The sequence below is a fragment of the Ciconia boyciana genome, chromosome 1, assembly GCF_034638445.1.
Source record: "Ciconia boyciana chromosome 1, ASM3463844v1, whole genome shotgun sequence".
Lineage (NCBI taxonomy): Eukaryota > Metazoa > Chordata > Aves > Ciconiiformes > Ciconiidae > Ciconia > Ciconia boyciana.
This window is the reverse complement of record NC_132934.1, coordinates 161,377,947-161,392,416: the sequence shown is the minus strand read 5'-3', so window position 1 is coordinate 161,392,416 and position 14,470 is coordinate 161,377,947. Positions and strand designations below refer to the sequence as shown.

General features: G+C 43.4%; 1 protein-coding gene across 5 annotated transcripts in view; it reads left to right on the top strand.

Moving 5' to 3' along the window:
• The window catches only part of FARP1 (FERM, ARH/RhoGEF and pleckstrin domain protein 1), a 216,934-nt gene that overhangs the window by 31,778 nt on the left and 170,686 nt on the right, over nt 1-14,470 (top strand). The window lies entirely within an intron of this gene.

Here is a 14,470-nt window from a genome sequence, read left to right as displayed (position 1 = left end):
TCTTACCTTTCACCTGCGGTTTCTCCTCCCTTCCAGACTGCTTGTCAGAGACCAGACCCCTTGCCTGTCCCAGCCCCCCTTCCCCATCCTTGTCCAGTTTTTCTCTTACATGCAGTCGTCTTTTCCGCTTTTCCTGCCTTGTTTTGTGCACTGCCTCGGGATCCCTGGCTCCCTTCCCTGCCTGTTTTGCTCTCTCCCTCCTGTTTCAGGGCCCTTGTCCCAGTCTGCTCCTTTGCCTCCCTCAGGTCTGGCGCTGGTCCCCGCTGTGCTCCAGATGCACGCCTTCCGCTTCCTGGCTGCCCGGGTGCCGGCAGCTCTGCCACGGCCAGCGCAGGAAAAATGGGCTCCCTGCTCTCCTTTCCAGGGCCTGGACCTGCTCCAGGTCGGGCAGCCATGGAAATGAAAGGCATCTTGGGCTCCTCTGTTCCCAGGCTGGTGCGTGCTTGCCCGCTCTGTGGGGAGACGTTTGGTTGCCATTGGGAAAGCGTGCAAAATTTGAGCATGCTCAGCGAGGAAAAATTCCCGGGAGATGCTAGTTATTTACTCTTTAGAGGTCTTTGCCTGCCATGGGTATCCTGTAGACTACTATCGGGTATGGGTATAAAAGCTGCTTTCCGAGTTCAGCATAATCTAAAGTTACTTGAGACTCAGGAGCCAAGAAAGGAATATGAGGAGTATAGGATGTTCTCCAAGGGAAGAGCAATCTAATACCCAGTCTCCCTGTTTGCCTGGCACAGCAGTGCGCTCTGCCGTGCTGCTTTATTGGGAGTCTTGTATTTAGTGAGAGGACCCGTCAAAATCTTTCAGGCAGCATTCACTTTGAATGATCTGAAATGTATTATTTACCATGTCCCTCTTTGTGCTTGATCTTTCACTGACAACTTCTACCTCTTGATGTCTTAATTTTAAAAAAGGATCTGAGTCTTATGCCTCTCTGTCCTGCTCGGGTTGTAAAAGTTGTTTTGGGGTGTTACTTCCAAAGATATTTTGAGGAGGTCGGTGCAGACTGGTGGGCCAGTTTGGCAGTATTTCTGCATTCTCTCCTTGCAAATGCTGCAAGGAAGAGAACTAAACAAGAGAACTGATGCTTTCCACTGTCCTCTTCAATAGTAAAAAGTACAGATTCCACAGATAATGCTTTTTCACACTTCTGAGCAGGTGAGTAATTAGTTTTGAAATGTAACAGAAGCCACAGGGATGTAACAGAAGCCACGGGGATGTAATCTGCACTGAAACAGGTTTGTTGAGGTGATGGGGTTGCTGAACAGGCAGGCCCTTCTCTAGGTACAGCTTCTAAAGCTGGCAATAATAGCGCTGTGCTTCGGAGTAACTTATGCCAGTTTTCATGGTGAAGTAAGTTATGGTGGGAAAAGCAGTTTATTTTGCACAACAGCAGCTAACAGAGCTTTTTTGGTCTAACTCTGTTTTCTATGAAAACCAACTCTAGTCTGTCTTCATGCAGCATACACAATACTTGTATTTTAGCCAGACATAAAATGAGAACTTACCTGTGCAGCAGTATCTCTGTATCTCTGTCTCACAGTATCTCTGATAGCTGTTCAAAGAATAAATGCAGTGTTATCAATTAGCTAAAGACAGAGAAGTACTATATCTTGAAAGATTGGGAGAACTGTCATCAGACAAACAGGGGCAGACAGTGTCTAGACTGTGCTGTTCAGCACAGGTAGGGTTTCTCCAGGGATCTTTTAGTGGTTCAAGTATTCACACAAAGAGAAAGGAGATGGAAACCTAAGCAAGTTTGAAAGTTTTGCTATAATTTTTAAAATAATTTTTGAAGGAAGAATAAAGACATTATTTTAAAACACTATAGGATATTTGAATCTGGATATTATACAGTCACGCCTCATGACCCATTATATCTTCACCAGGATGTCAAAGAATCTATTAAGTTGTTTTCTAAACAGCAGTACATAAAGTAATTTTTTTTTCTTGATGGTATGAGCATCTCTTACTGGAAACTGTGTCATTACCAAGTGTGGTATTTCCTTGGTCAAGCATAATAAAGGCTTCTGGTGAAAGACTTAATTAAAAAAAAAATCATTGTATATTCAATTATATAGAGTAGTTTTACAAACTTATAAAAAGTCTCTTTTGGGAACAGATGTTTAAGTATTGAAAGCCTGCAGGAATTTTTTCTGTTTTTATAGTGGGTTGTATACTGAGCATACAACTGTGGCCATAAATATGTTTTTCCTGATGGAAGACCTATGTAATAATTTTGTGGGAGTCTGATCACAAGCTTTGGGCAAAAAGGAAACTAGTCAAGGCCATTATGGCTTCAATTTAACATGTTTGGATAGGCGTCTTCCCCGGGTGCATAATGCTGAACACTGATGTCATTGTCCTCTGTGGTTTTGAGCCACTGGGCCATGAGGGTACCCCTTTTGTGCAGCGCAGCATGCGGGGTGGCAAGCTCACGAGCTTCTGCTCCATGCTCATGCAACACACCATCAACGCAACAAAACGTAACTGATCTCTCTCAACAGGAGAGAGAACGGGGTCAGGGTCTTGGCACACTGACCATTGCATTTTGGTCTTCTGCTAGGGGTCTGCATGCTCAAGGAAGGGAGAAGGTCTTCTGAAGGGCCACTGAACACCCGAATTAGGCTCTGGTGCTTAACAGCTCTCCAGAGGAGCCAGCTTGCATTTAGGCAGCATGAATACCTCTCCTATATACTCGTACTTGGTTCAGAGAAATAGTATTTCCTCCGAGCTGTTTTATTTCTCAAAACCAGGACTGTATCAGATTTTCCCCCAACTGCTGAACAGTAGTATTAATGTTGTGTGTTATTTATTCTTCTGACATGTTTTTATTTCATGGAAAATGTCTATGTTATGCTTGAGGCTGGGTATGAGTTGCTGGATCCCTTTCAGGATTCTGTTAAATCTGGAAGTAAATCAGATTACTTTCTTCTACTATAAGCACATTCGGCTTGGCTTTCACATGAGGTGTTGTATGGGTGAATGAGCCCAGAGCACTCCAGCTGGTGCAACAGCTTTATTTATGCAGAGTGATGGCATGAAAGGGTTTTGGAAAATACTTTTAATGGCTTCAGGAGTCATTTGTACTACTGTTGAACCACTAAATGGCTTTAAGTTCTTACCCACTTTGCTTGTGTTTTCCTGTGACAAACTGTGGGCTCAGGTGATGATCCAGTTGATCAAGAAACTCTGTGCTGGCTGGAAACACAAGAAAGGTTTTCTTAAACGTTTAAATGTCTTAAAGCATTTACCATGTGGCAATAAGGCTTCCACAGTCTTTCTGTCCATAATGTGAAATAGCTTTTTGCCCACATGATGATGCTTTTATATCTCAACTTTAAAATGCTTTAGGTCTTCATAAAATGATAACATGTACTTTGTCACTTCTACGACACATTTTATCATCAGTAAAGGACTAGCTGGGTGACCTCAGCATGTATTGCATGCGCTCTTTACTCCCAATTTTTTTTCCCATGGATTTTTTTTTTTTAAATTGCATTTTGTCACTTGTGCAAGCATGTTAAGTTTTACTTTTTCATAGGTTTTAGTGACAGAATTGGCACAAACAGGTTATGCAAAATGGAAGGGGTGTCAATGAAATCGAATATAAGTATATGATACCAGTAGCTTGCAACTTCTTTCTAAGCATAATTTCCTATGCAGGCAGTTTTGACAACAGGTTGAAAAACATCTCAGAAAGCAGGTTGTGAGTTTCACAGTAAAGAAGAAATATCCTCCCCCCATCCCGAGGTAAAGCAGAAATTTTGTAGAAAAGATGTGGTCTGTTCAATTGGGAAAGTAAAGTGGCAGGAAAGTATTTTCAAATAAAAATTGTGTTGAACTTCATGTACAACTAAGTTATAAACACATACATGGTAGTTAAATGGTGATACAATAAATGCAAAGCAAGTGGGCAATACTTAATTCAAATTTGAATGTGTCTAATAACAAATGAAGCATTTGTGTAGAAATACTTCCCTCTGGGCTATTAAGGGATTCATGGCTCCAGGAGCTCCCCATTTTGCTCAGACTGTGCCTTTGGATTTGGAGGGAAAGCACAGTTTTTGAGGGAGAGTCACTAACTGAGCAATTGGAGCTAATCATCCCCTTGGCTTAGCAGATGAGACACTAATTTTCCTTCCAGGAATAGCCAGAATTACCTGTTTGTACAGTGCCTTCAAGTTGTCTGATTTAAAACCTGAAGAAAAAAATTCAAAATTGCCTGTGTTGGTTTGAATAGGACATGGGCATTCCCAATTCAAGTAAACAGCATTGATTGTGTGGTACAAGGGTACCATGAAGGGGTAGTGAAGAATAAGTAGTGAAGACAAGTCCCTAGAGGTTGGGAAATGGTCACAACCAGTCCCAAGAGTAACTTGTATGAAGAGGTTTCTGAGGGATCCTTTGAGAGGGTGAGTATATGAAGGCTTCACTTACTTAATTGCTCACTTACATATATACAATGGTTTTCCTTGCTTGTGTGAGATGCAGGGAAGAAAAAAAAATGTTCCTTGCCTGCAATAAGTTTCTAATGCAAGGTTGTCTGGAAAACATAGCATGCAGTGAATCAATATATTTACTGTCTTGTTTAATATAATTGACAATCATCACAAGTAATTTTAGTTTTGTGGGTTTAAAAAAATATTTGTAGACTAGACTGGCTTGATTCACAGAACAATCTGTATTTATGCTTAAGGGATAAGGTTTTTCACAGAGGCAATTGCAAAAGCATACAGAAATCTATTACTCCACTTGTTGATAGATCTACTGACAGGTGTGTGGTTGAGGAAAAAAGATAGCATACATCAGATTTGTGCGGGATGGGACTGCTCTTTGCTGACATCTGGCAGAAGACTTGGAATCTGGGACAGCTGCTAGCGCCACAGAATTGCAAACAGCTTTAGGACCTGAATGCAATGAAGATAAATGAGCTCCGATTGGAAGCTGAATGGCCCCAAAGGTAGAAGCAGTAATGAATGCAGGCATTCTGAATGCTGTACAGATAGGCTTGCAAGAGGTGGGTTTTTTGTCCTGTACATACATAAATGTTCATTATTCTGGATTTCAGACCACATTATCAGCATACTGAATAGTTTGAGTTTGTAAAGCTTTGTGTTACTTACTGCTTAGGTCCCTAAATTTGACATTGGTTTCATGTTCTAGCTAGTTTGGTGTTAACAACTAAGTGTACTGTATTTCTCTACAAATCTGAGTACTTAGTCTGTCCACCTACATGGCTATACCATATAAACTGGATGAAGGGCTAAGAGTGTGATTTAGAGGTTTTCTGAGTCTGACCAAGATGGGCAACTTTGTAGGCTATCTTTATTTTCATGACAGGTGACAAATGTTATTGTATTATGGATACTCTGCCTTAATTGAGGGCATTTCTTATTGCTGCAAATTTTAGGAAGTCAGCAGAATGCTAGAGCGTCCAGTTGCAAAAAGTAGACAGCCATGGTGTTTTCTTGGGCAGGCAGGTTTTAAGAAGTTAATTTTCTGTGTCTTTAGGGACAGGAATAAGAAAAAAATAAATCTGTGTTTAGAAATTAAGCCCAGTTTAGGAGCTCCCCCTCCATCCTATTCTGCACTGACTGTGCAGGCAATTAGACTTGAGCCTGTCATGCTCGTCTTCTTGACCATACCTCACCTAGGGCCTCCCTAGTTGTGAATTCATGAAACAGCCACCATTTACAATGCTGCTGCTTCTTTTTTTTTTTTTTGATCCCAGAAGATAGCCCAATGGTACAGAATTGGCTTTTTATAATACTTCCTTCTCTATCTGCATATTGTGGATGTGTGCAGAAAGGGCAGACAGCAGTCTGAACAGGAGTCCAGAAACCACCTTCTCTTGCAATGTTTCCATTAGAGGCTGAGCAACTGAGCTTAGTCTGCTGGGTGCAAGCAGAGAAGCAGACACCCAGCACCTGTGTCTGTACTACTGCCCTTCAAGCTTGAGCTATTTTTCTATTAAGAGCTTTTGGTGTCACATTTCTTTGCTTCCACAAAAATGCTGGTCCACTAGCCTAATGAAAAGTTTCTGGATTTATGTCAGATTTCTAATGTATGTTTTTCTTTGTAAGGACCTTCATGTAATTTCAAGGGTGTATGAGATTCTGTGCGGAGTAACGTGAAGCACGAATGTTGCCGTAGTGAGGCAGTTGTTTGTGAGTTTTGGTAGTTCCTTAAGAAAGTCAGACTTTAGAGAGAACATTTTCCAAGAAATGTTCGATATTCTCCCATGAGAAACTACCAAAGACTCATAAGACAACGGTGACTTCAAAGCTTTCAAAAACATCCCGCCTTCTCTGCTGCGGACTTCTCCTTCCTCCAAATTGTGTTTGCTTTGTATTTGTGAAAAGGATAAATCTGTCAGCTCTAGGTATTCCCACGCAGCTGTCGCACATGGTGCCTTGTGACTCCTGCTCAAGAAACAAATTTTGGTTATTGTTTGCCTGGAACGGGGCTGATCCAGTCACTTCATTTAGCATGACTTGAAAATTTGCCATTTATTGCTGTGATGGCTAGCCGTGTGCATTGTGTCTGCTACCTCGTGGGCTTTCACCAGGGCTGTGCCTGGTGCGCACAAGCTCTCTGCTGAGCAAGTGCTGGGGATGGTTTCTTTCTTTGGCACTGATTTGTCGTAACTTTCAAAATTCTGGGTTTTGGCGAAGAAATCCTATTAGTGTTATTTAGATGAATACCTTAAATATTTGTAATCGCCGTATTTGCTTTGTACAAGTCTGCCATGGATTCGTGGAAGTTAACTGTGATAACATTTCACAAAATATAAAAAACTGAGCTGTATTGGCCCTCTGTCTGCTCCCCATCATTTCAGACTGAATTTGATTTCAGTCTTCCTGGTCTCTTGTCTTGTTGTTTTTTGTTGGTTTTTTTTTTCATGAGGGTTCAAGAAAGTTGCTCTTTTATTTCATGTTTATGGTAATTCTGCTACATTAATGAAAATGCAGCTTAATTGACAATTCATGCTGCAAGTATAGAATTTTCCCTTTCTGGAGACGAACAGGTCTGTACGTGTTTTTGGCGGGGCCATACATTTATACCTACTTTGCTGTTACCCAAGGGGAGGGAAAAGGAAATATGAAGGATCAGCGCGTCATATGAGAAGTGGGCTTGGTTGATGAAGTGGCCTCTGCAGTGGGGCAGCTGAGGTGCAGACACGTCCTGCTCCCTCGGCTTTGGAGCACTGATGTCCGGTGCAGGGGTGGACTGGGCCTCAGAGAGCGGTGGTATCTTCACCCTCACAGTTAGATTTGCCACAGCTGCTCTCTCTGAGCCCTCCACGTGTGACCTGTGCATATTATCCTGCCCATAACTTATTTATTATGATTCCTTAAACTTACTCCAATTTGTCAAGTTTTATGTTTTTGTGCAAACATGAAGGTGCTTAGAACTGAAGATGAGGACTTGACAGGAGTGTTAGTTAGCAGTATTCACTGTAGTCCCCTCCACAGCTGAGGCTTTCCAAAAGTTTTACAAGAAGCTGAGAGTTAAAAGCATGTGTGAGCAGTTTGCCTGGATTGCCCCTTTTTCTCCTTGCTGCTTCACATTCATTGTCCTTTACAAGATCTGGATTGAATTTGTTCCTTTCTAGTCTTCCGGTGCCTTCCTAGTTCTTCCCAACAGTTTATAAGCCATTGAGTCAGTTTGAGTCACCTCATCTGGTATCATATTGATTACTTCAATCTCTTTCAAATATTTCATTGCCATATGATGTGGGAGACAGTGTTGGGCCAGCATCTGAGAGGCCTTGACTGCAGCTTTAGCTCTGCAGCTAGCCTGCTCAGTGACTTTACAAGCCAGTCATACCATCCCACTGTGCCTCAGGCTTCCCCACCTTTAAAAGGAGTATAGTGAACAGTGTGCTGCCTTCTATTTCATGCTGTGTAAATGTGTTTAAGCAAAGCAAAAGAAGTGGAAAAGACCTAGATACCTGGTACCATTCTCCCCCTATAGCAGGAGCCTTCAGGCTTCAGGAGCCTCTTCCATCAAAAGTCCAAACCTCATTGCCTGATCTAGAAGAGCAGAGTAGTTAATAGATCAGATGAGCATCTATTCCAGCATGAGCTCTACTCACGTTTCTAACAGTGGCTGCTTCTTTTTACTTCTCTTTTTGTCAGTATTTTGTAATTTTTATAACCCTTTATTCCCCCCCCCCCCAAAAAAAAAAAAAGCTGTTTATACTCCTAGCTCCCTTTAGACTAAGTCAGTTTTATTGTTTGTTCATCTTGCCAAAGAAAAATACATGGAAACTTTAATTGGCCCGAACCTTTCCAATTCTGTAAAATGTGCCTGATTTGAACAGGGAGAACTAAAGTGGCTTTATGCTGAACCACATCATGGCTTTTGTACAGCTACTGCATGAGTATATACAGAACTTAAAATTTTAATCTAAGCGTGTAGTATCTGTGTAAAAGGATTGTTAACATATGATTAGGACAAAAACACATTTACTAATCTATCTAATGGTAGTTGTAGGTTTTTGTGCCTTCCAGGTGTTTTAGGTAGAGTTAGGTGAGATGGCTTGAGTTAGTCTAGTGGCCTGCCAGCAGCTGGCTGGGCTTAGCTCACTCCAGCCTTAAGTTTGCCAGCCTGCTGAGAGCTGATTTAATTTGCTAACCCAGCAAAGAATGAACACATGGTTGTTTTCTTTTGGGTTAGCGAGGTGCCTTGGCTCAGCGAAGGGTTTGAGGAGGGTGAGAGTTGGTGCAAGGCATGAGGCAGGGAAGGAGCAGGAGAGTCCAAGGCTCCTCCGTGGGCAGCTCAGCCGTCTCAGGTAACTTCTCCCCTCGTGCAGGTTGGGATGCAGGTTAGCTCTCTGCAGCAGTCTCTCTCCGTCTTTGCAAATGCTACAGCACTACTGAGAAGGGCACTGACACCCAGTAAACCTGCAGCAGAAATGATAGATGTGATTTTGGCCCTGGATTTCACCAGCTGTCAAAAAGAGCAGGCAGAAACTCTTAATTTTCAGGGTTTAGATGTGTCCTTTTTATTTACCACTCTCTTGGCTCCCGTACCAGTTGTCTGCCTCCACTTATATTTTGCTTAGAGCTGCATGTGCTGGAGTCTGGTGGCCACTGCTTTTTCTTCTCCATTAATACCCTCCCCAATTCATCAACGTCTTCCTTCTACTAGAGCGTCTTTAAAATTCTCCATCTTCTGTCCAAACTTGATCCTTCTCCTCATGACAGACATTAGGCATCCTAATCCCCCCAGGTTTGCTTAATATTTGCTTAATACTCTTCTGTTGCATTCTGTGACCTTACTTCTTGGTCTTCTAGATCAAAGTGATTTAGAGAAAGGTATACAGCTTGACTGATGGGCTGCATTATTTTAGAGAGGGTAATTGTAATAATTTTTAAAGCCTCTTTCACATAAAGGCATAATAAAGATACTATGCCGATGTTATGACAGCACCGTGGTGAGTGAGACTAGTGTCATACAGAAAAAAAAACCTTAAATAATGTCCAGTGCACTATGCTGATGTTTAGATATACATACAGATTAAAAAATGAAAGGTCTGCTTTTAATTTTGTAAGTAGCAGATGCATGTGATCTGGGTGGCCAATACTTCTTAGATCTTTGCTTCCAAAGGGAAGTGTGCGTGTGTAACTATGGTTCAATATATATACATTACAAGAGTTTCTATATTACTAACTGTTAATAATAATAATAATAATAAACCCCTCTCAGCTGTATATATGGTGTGGTTTGGCTTGTACCTTTCCTCCATGATTTTTTTGGCTCCTAAATTTGGGTCTTTTTTCCTTGTTTCGCTAAGCTTATTGGCCTGTCTGAATGTGTGTGTAGGCCAGTAGATCATCTAGTCAGAAGAACATTTATAGAAAGGTTCAAACTCTGTAATATTTCCTTGCATTGATTATTTAATGGTATCACTTGAACTGACTGGATTGATTCCTATGTTTAGGATTTAAATGGAAAGAACAGGTTTCTTCTTCATCCACTTCAAATGTCTGTACCTAGCCAAAAACTACCACAGTAACACAGCAATTGTAGAGGTCCTTTCTGCCATGTTGGTGCTGTCTGTGGTATATGGTGACTTCAGAAGAGCTCTTAAAACAGCTTTTGAATTAATAAAGACATGGACCAGTATCTTTGTGTGCCGTGGCACCTCCAGACAGGGTGCATGTGTTACCTTTTTAAATGTCCCTGTGTACTTCACAGGCGTGAAAACCAGATTTATTTGTAAGTAGGCCTGGAGCCTTGCTATATAGAGCTTGGTGTCTTTTTCTTCTGGAATTTCTGCCTCCAGCTGCAGCTTTCTTGTTGGCAGTTCTTATCTCATAAAAAGGTTTTAATTTAATTCAATTAAATTGATTTTATTATTTTAAATTATTCCTTTTACATTTTAGATTACAGTACCAATTGAGGAAAAATTTGCCTCTCAATAGTATTTGGCATGCACTTGGATAGGTTTCACTAGTATCTCCAACCCTGTTGGGTAGAATCATAGAATGGTTTGGAAGGGACCTTTAAAAGTTGCCTAGTCCAACCCCCCTGCAAATAAGCAGGGACATCTTCAATTAGATCAGGTTGCTCAGAGCTCCATCCAACCTGACCTTGAATGTTGCCAGGGATGGGGCATCAACCACCTCTCTGGGCAACCTGTTCCAGTGTTTCACCACCCTCATTGTAAAAAATTTCTTCCTTATATCTAGTCTAAATTTACCCTCTTTCAGTTTAAAACCATTACCCCTTGTCCTATCGCAACAGGCCCTACTAAAAAGTTTGTCTTCATCTTTCTTATAAGCCCCCTTGAAGTATTGAAAGGCAGCAATCAGGTATCCCCAGAGCCTTCTCTTCTCCAGACTGAACAACGCCAGCTCTCTCAGCCTTTCCTCATAGGAGAGGTGTTCCATCCCTCTGGCCATTTTTGTGGCCCTCCTCTGGACCCGCTCCAACAGGTCCACGTCTTTCCTGTACTGAGGGTTCCAGAGCTGGATGCAGTACCGCTGGTGGGGTCTCACCAGAGCGGGGTGGAGGGGCAGAATCACCTCCCTCGACCTGCTGGCCACGCTTCTTTTGATGCAGCCCAGGATATGGTTGGCCTTCTGGGCTGCGAGCACACATTGTCAGCCTCATGTCCAGTTTTCCATCCACCAGTATGCACAAGTCCTTCTCCGCAGGGCTGCTCTCAATCCCTTCATCCCCCAGCCTGTATTGATACTGGGGGTTGCCCTGACCCAGGTGCAGGACCTTGCACTTGGCCTTGTTGAACCTCATGAGGTTCACACGGGCCCACTTCTCAATCTTGTCCAGGTCCCTCTGGATGGCACCCTGTCCCTCAGGCGTTGTCAACTGCACCACTCAGCTTGGTGTCATCTGCGAACTTGCTGAGGGTGCACTCGATCCCACTAAGTCACTGACGAAGATATTAAACAGCACTGGTCTTAGTATGGACCCCTGATGGACACCACTTGTCACTGATCTCCATCTGGACATTGAGCTGTTGACTGTACCCTCTGGATGCTACCATCCAACCAATTCTTCATTCACCAAACAGTCCCCCCACCAAATCCATCTCTGTCCAATTTAGAGAGAAGGATGTTGTGGGGGACTCTGTCAAAGGCCTTACAGAAGTCCTGTAATGACATCCGTAGCTCTTCCCTTGTCTACTGATGCAGTCACTCCATCATAGAAGCCCACTAGGTTGGTCAGGCAGGACTTGCCCTTGGTGAAGCCATGTTGGCTGTCTCGAATCACCTCCCTGTCCTCCATGTGCCTTAGCATAGCTTCTAGGAGAGTCTGTTCCATGATCTTCCCAGGCACAGAGGTGAGGCTGCCAGGTCAGTAGTTCCCAGGGTCCTCCTTTCTACCCTTTCTAAAAATGGGTGCAATGTTTCCCTTTTTCCAGTCACCAGGGACTTCACCTGACTGCCATGACTTTTCAAATATCATGGAGAGTGGCTTGGCAGCTACATCAGCCAATTCCCTCAGGACTCTGGGATGCATCTCATCAGGTCCCACAGACTTATGTATGTTCAGGTTCCTCAGGTGGTCACAAACCTGATCTTCCCTTACAGTGGGAGGGACTTTGCTTCCCCAGTCCCCGTCTTGCTTTCCATCCACTTGAGAGGTGTGGGCAGAGAGATTGCCAGTGAAGACTGAGGCAAAGAAGTTGCTGAGTACCTCAGCCGCCTTTTCTGTTGTTACCAGTTTGCCAGTCTTGCTCATGGGGGGGGTACACTTTCTTTGACCTTCCCTTTCTGGCTGACATACCTGTAGGAGCCCTTCTTATTATTCCTTGCATCCCTTGCCAAGTTCAGCTCCAGCTGCGCCTCGGCCTTCCTGACCCCATCCCTACACAACCGGGCAGCGTCCCTGTACTCTTCCCAGGATACCTGTCCCTGCTTCCACTGCCTGTGCATTTCCTTCTTGCCCTTTAGTTTGCCTTCCTTTCCTGATTTCTTACCCCTGGGGATCGAGAACTCTTGCGTTCTATGGAAAGCGTCTTTAAGGATCTGCCAGCTCTGTTCTGCTCCCTTGTCCCTGAGGGCAGTTTCCCAGGGGGCCCTACTGATTAACTGCTTGAAGAGCTGGAAGTTTGCTTTCCTACAATTCAGGGTCCTGACTTTACTCTTCGCCTGACCCATATCCCTCAGGACTGCCAACTCCAGCAGTGCCTGATCACTGCAGCCCAGGCTGCCTCCAATCTTGACGTCACTGATTAGCTCACTTGTGTTGGTGACCAACAGGTCCAGTATCGCACCCCCTCTGGTAGGACTGTCTATTACCTAGCTTAAGAAGTTATCCTCAATGCGTTCCAGGAGTCTCCTGGATTGCCTACAGCTCGCCGGGCTACTCTTCCAGCACATGTCAGGGCGGTTGAAGTCTCCCAGCAGGACGAGAGCCTGAGAGCGTGATGCCTCCTGTAGCTGGAGTAAGAAGGCTTCATCAATAGGCTCCCCTTGGTCGGGCAGCCTGTAGTAGACACCAACCACAAGGTTCCCTTTGTTGCCTTGGTCTCTGATTCTTACCCATAAGCTTTCAACCTGCTTGTGGCTGTTCTTTGGAGACAGCTCTTCACACACTATCCATTTCTTCGTGTAGATGGCAATGCCTCCGCCTCTCCTTCCTTGCCTGTCCCTTCTGAACAGCCTGTAGCCATCAAGAGCTGCACTCCAGTCATGGGATTCATCCCACCAAGTTTCAGTAATGGCATCTAGGTCATAGCTTTCTAGCAGCATGGTGGCTTCCAACTCCTCCTGTTTGTTGCCCATGCTGCGTGTAGGGGCACTTCAGCTGGGCTGTCGGCCGTAGGATAGGGGTAGGATAGTGCTCGTTCATTGCAAAAGTTTGCCTGTGGTTTTTTGTTCTCCTTCACTTGTGCCTGTTGAGCTGATATGTAGAAGTCCATGATCCCTAATTTTTCATTCCCTTCCTTCTCAGCTAACACTTTTTTTTTCTTTTAATCAAAGTGCTTTTTAAAAAAATTTTACTCTAAGCCACTTGCTGTGTGAAAAATCTTTTTTTCTTTTTTTATTCTATCCTTACAGAGGGAACTGGTATCTTATTACATGGCACTGTTCTTTATAGTATAATGTAGAACTGGTGATGCATCTACTAATACATAGGCTATCTTGTGCTTCTTATTTTTCCCATAGGCTTCTCCATATTTCTAACCTCAGAGTAAAAGCCAGGCAATGATCGGCAGTACTCTTCTTGTGCCTCTGTTCAGCTGGAAAGTTACATTTCCATTCTTTCTGTGTGCTACATGTTTTTTTAATGGTCATTGATCAGCATATAAAAGTCATGCAGAATGGAAATGCAATTACCAAGAAAGATAAATAGACAGTAGCAGCGGGTTTCATCAGAAACCCAGCTAGAGTGTCAAAAGGCAGGGGGAAAAAAGTGAAATAAAATTCTAGTATGATGTGTAACATTTGACAAGTAAAACTAATGGTCCTTGAATTAAAAAAGAAGGTTCAAAGATGTGCCAGTTAATGAAAAATCACACTGAATCACTGTTGTAGCTCCGCTCCCTTTTTAGGATAGAATAATTATTTACGAGAAATGTGCTGTGTAATGTGGTGCGAAAGCTGCATGGAAACAAAACTAGCAAGCCAGTTTCTGAGGTTATTTTCCATGGATACGAAGCAGACATCCACATTCAGCAAGGGATGCAGGCGAGCTGGTGCAGGTGTAGCCTTCCCCTACCACAGTGAGGAAGGTGCATTCCTTGGTGTTCCCCTCCTGTTTACAGGGCTCCGTGGGAAATTAGATTTCCCTTGCTTTTCCCAACCAGTGTTTTTGCTCTGGCTTCTTCTGGACTTCCCAGTAGCACGTCCTCATAGTCCTTGGCCCATCAGTGGGATCAGGCCAGGCTCCAGGTTCTAGAGCAGCTCTGGTCCCCAAAGGAAACAAAATATTTAGGCCATGTAATTGGGGTCATCTTGTACCCCTTTGGCTTTCCTGCTTCGCAGAC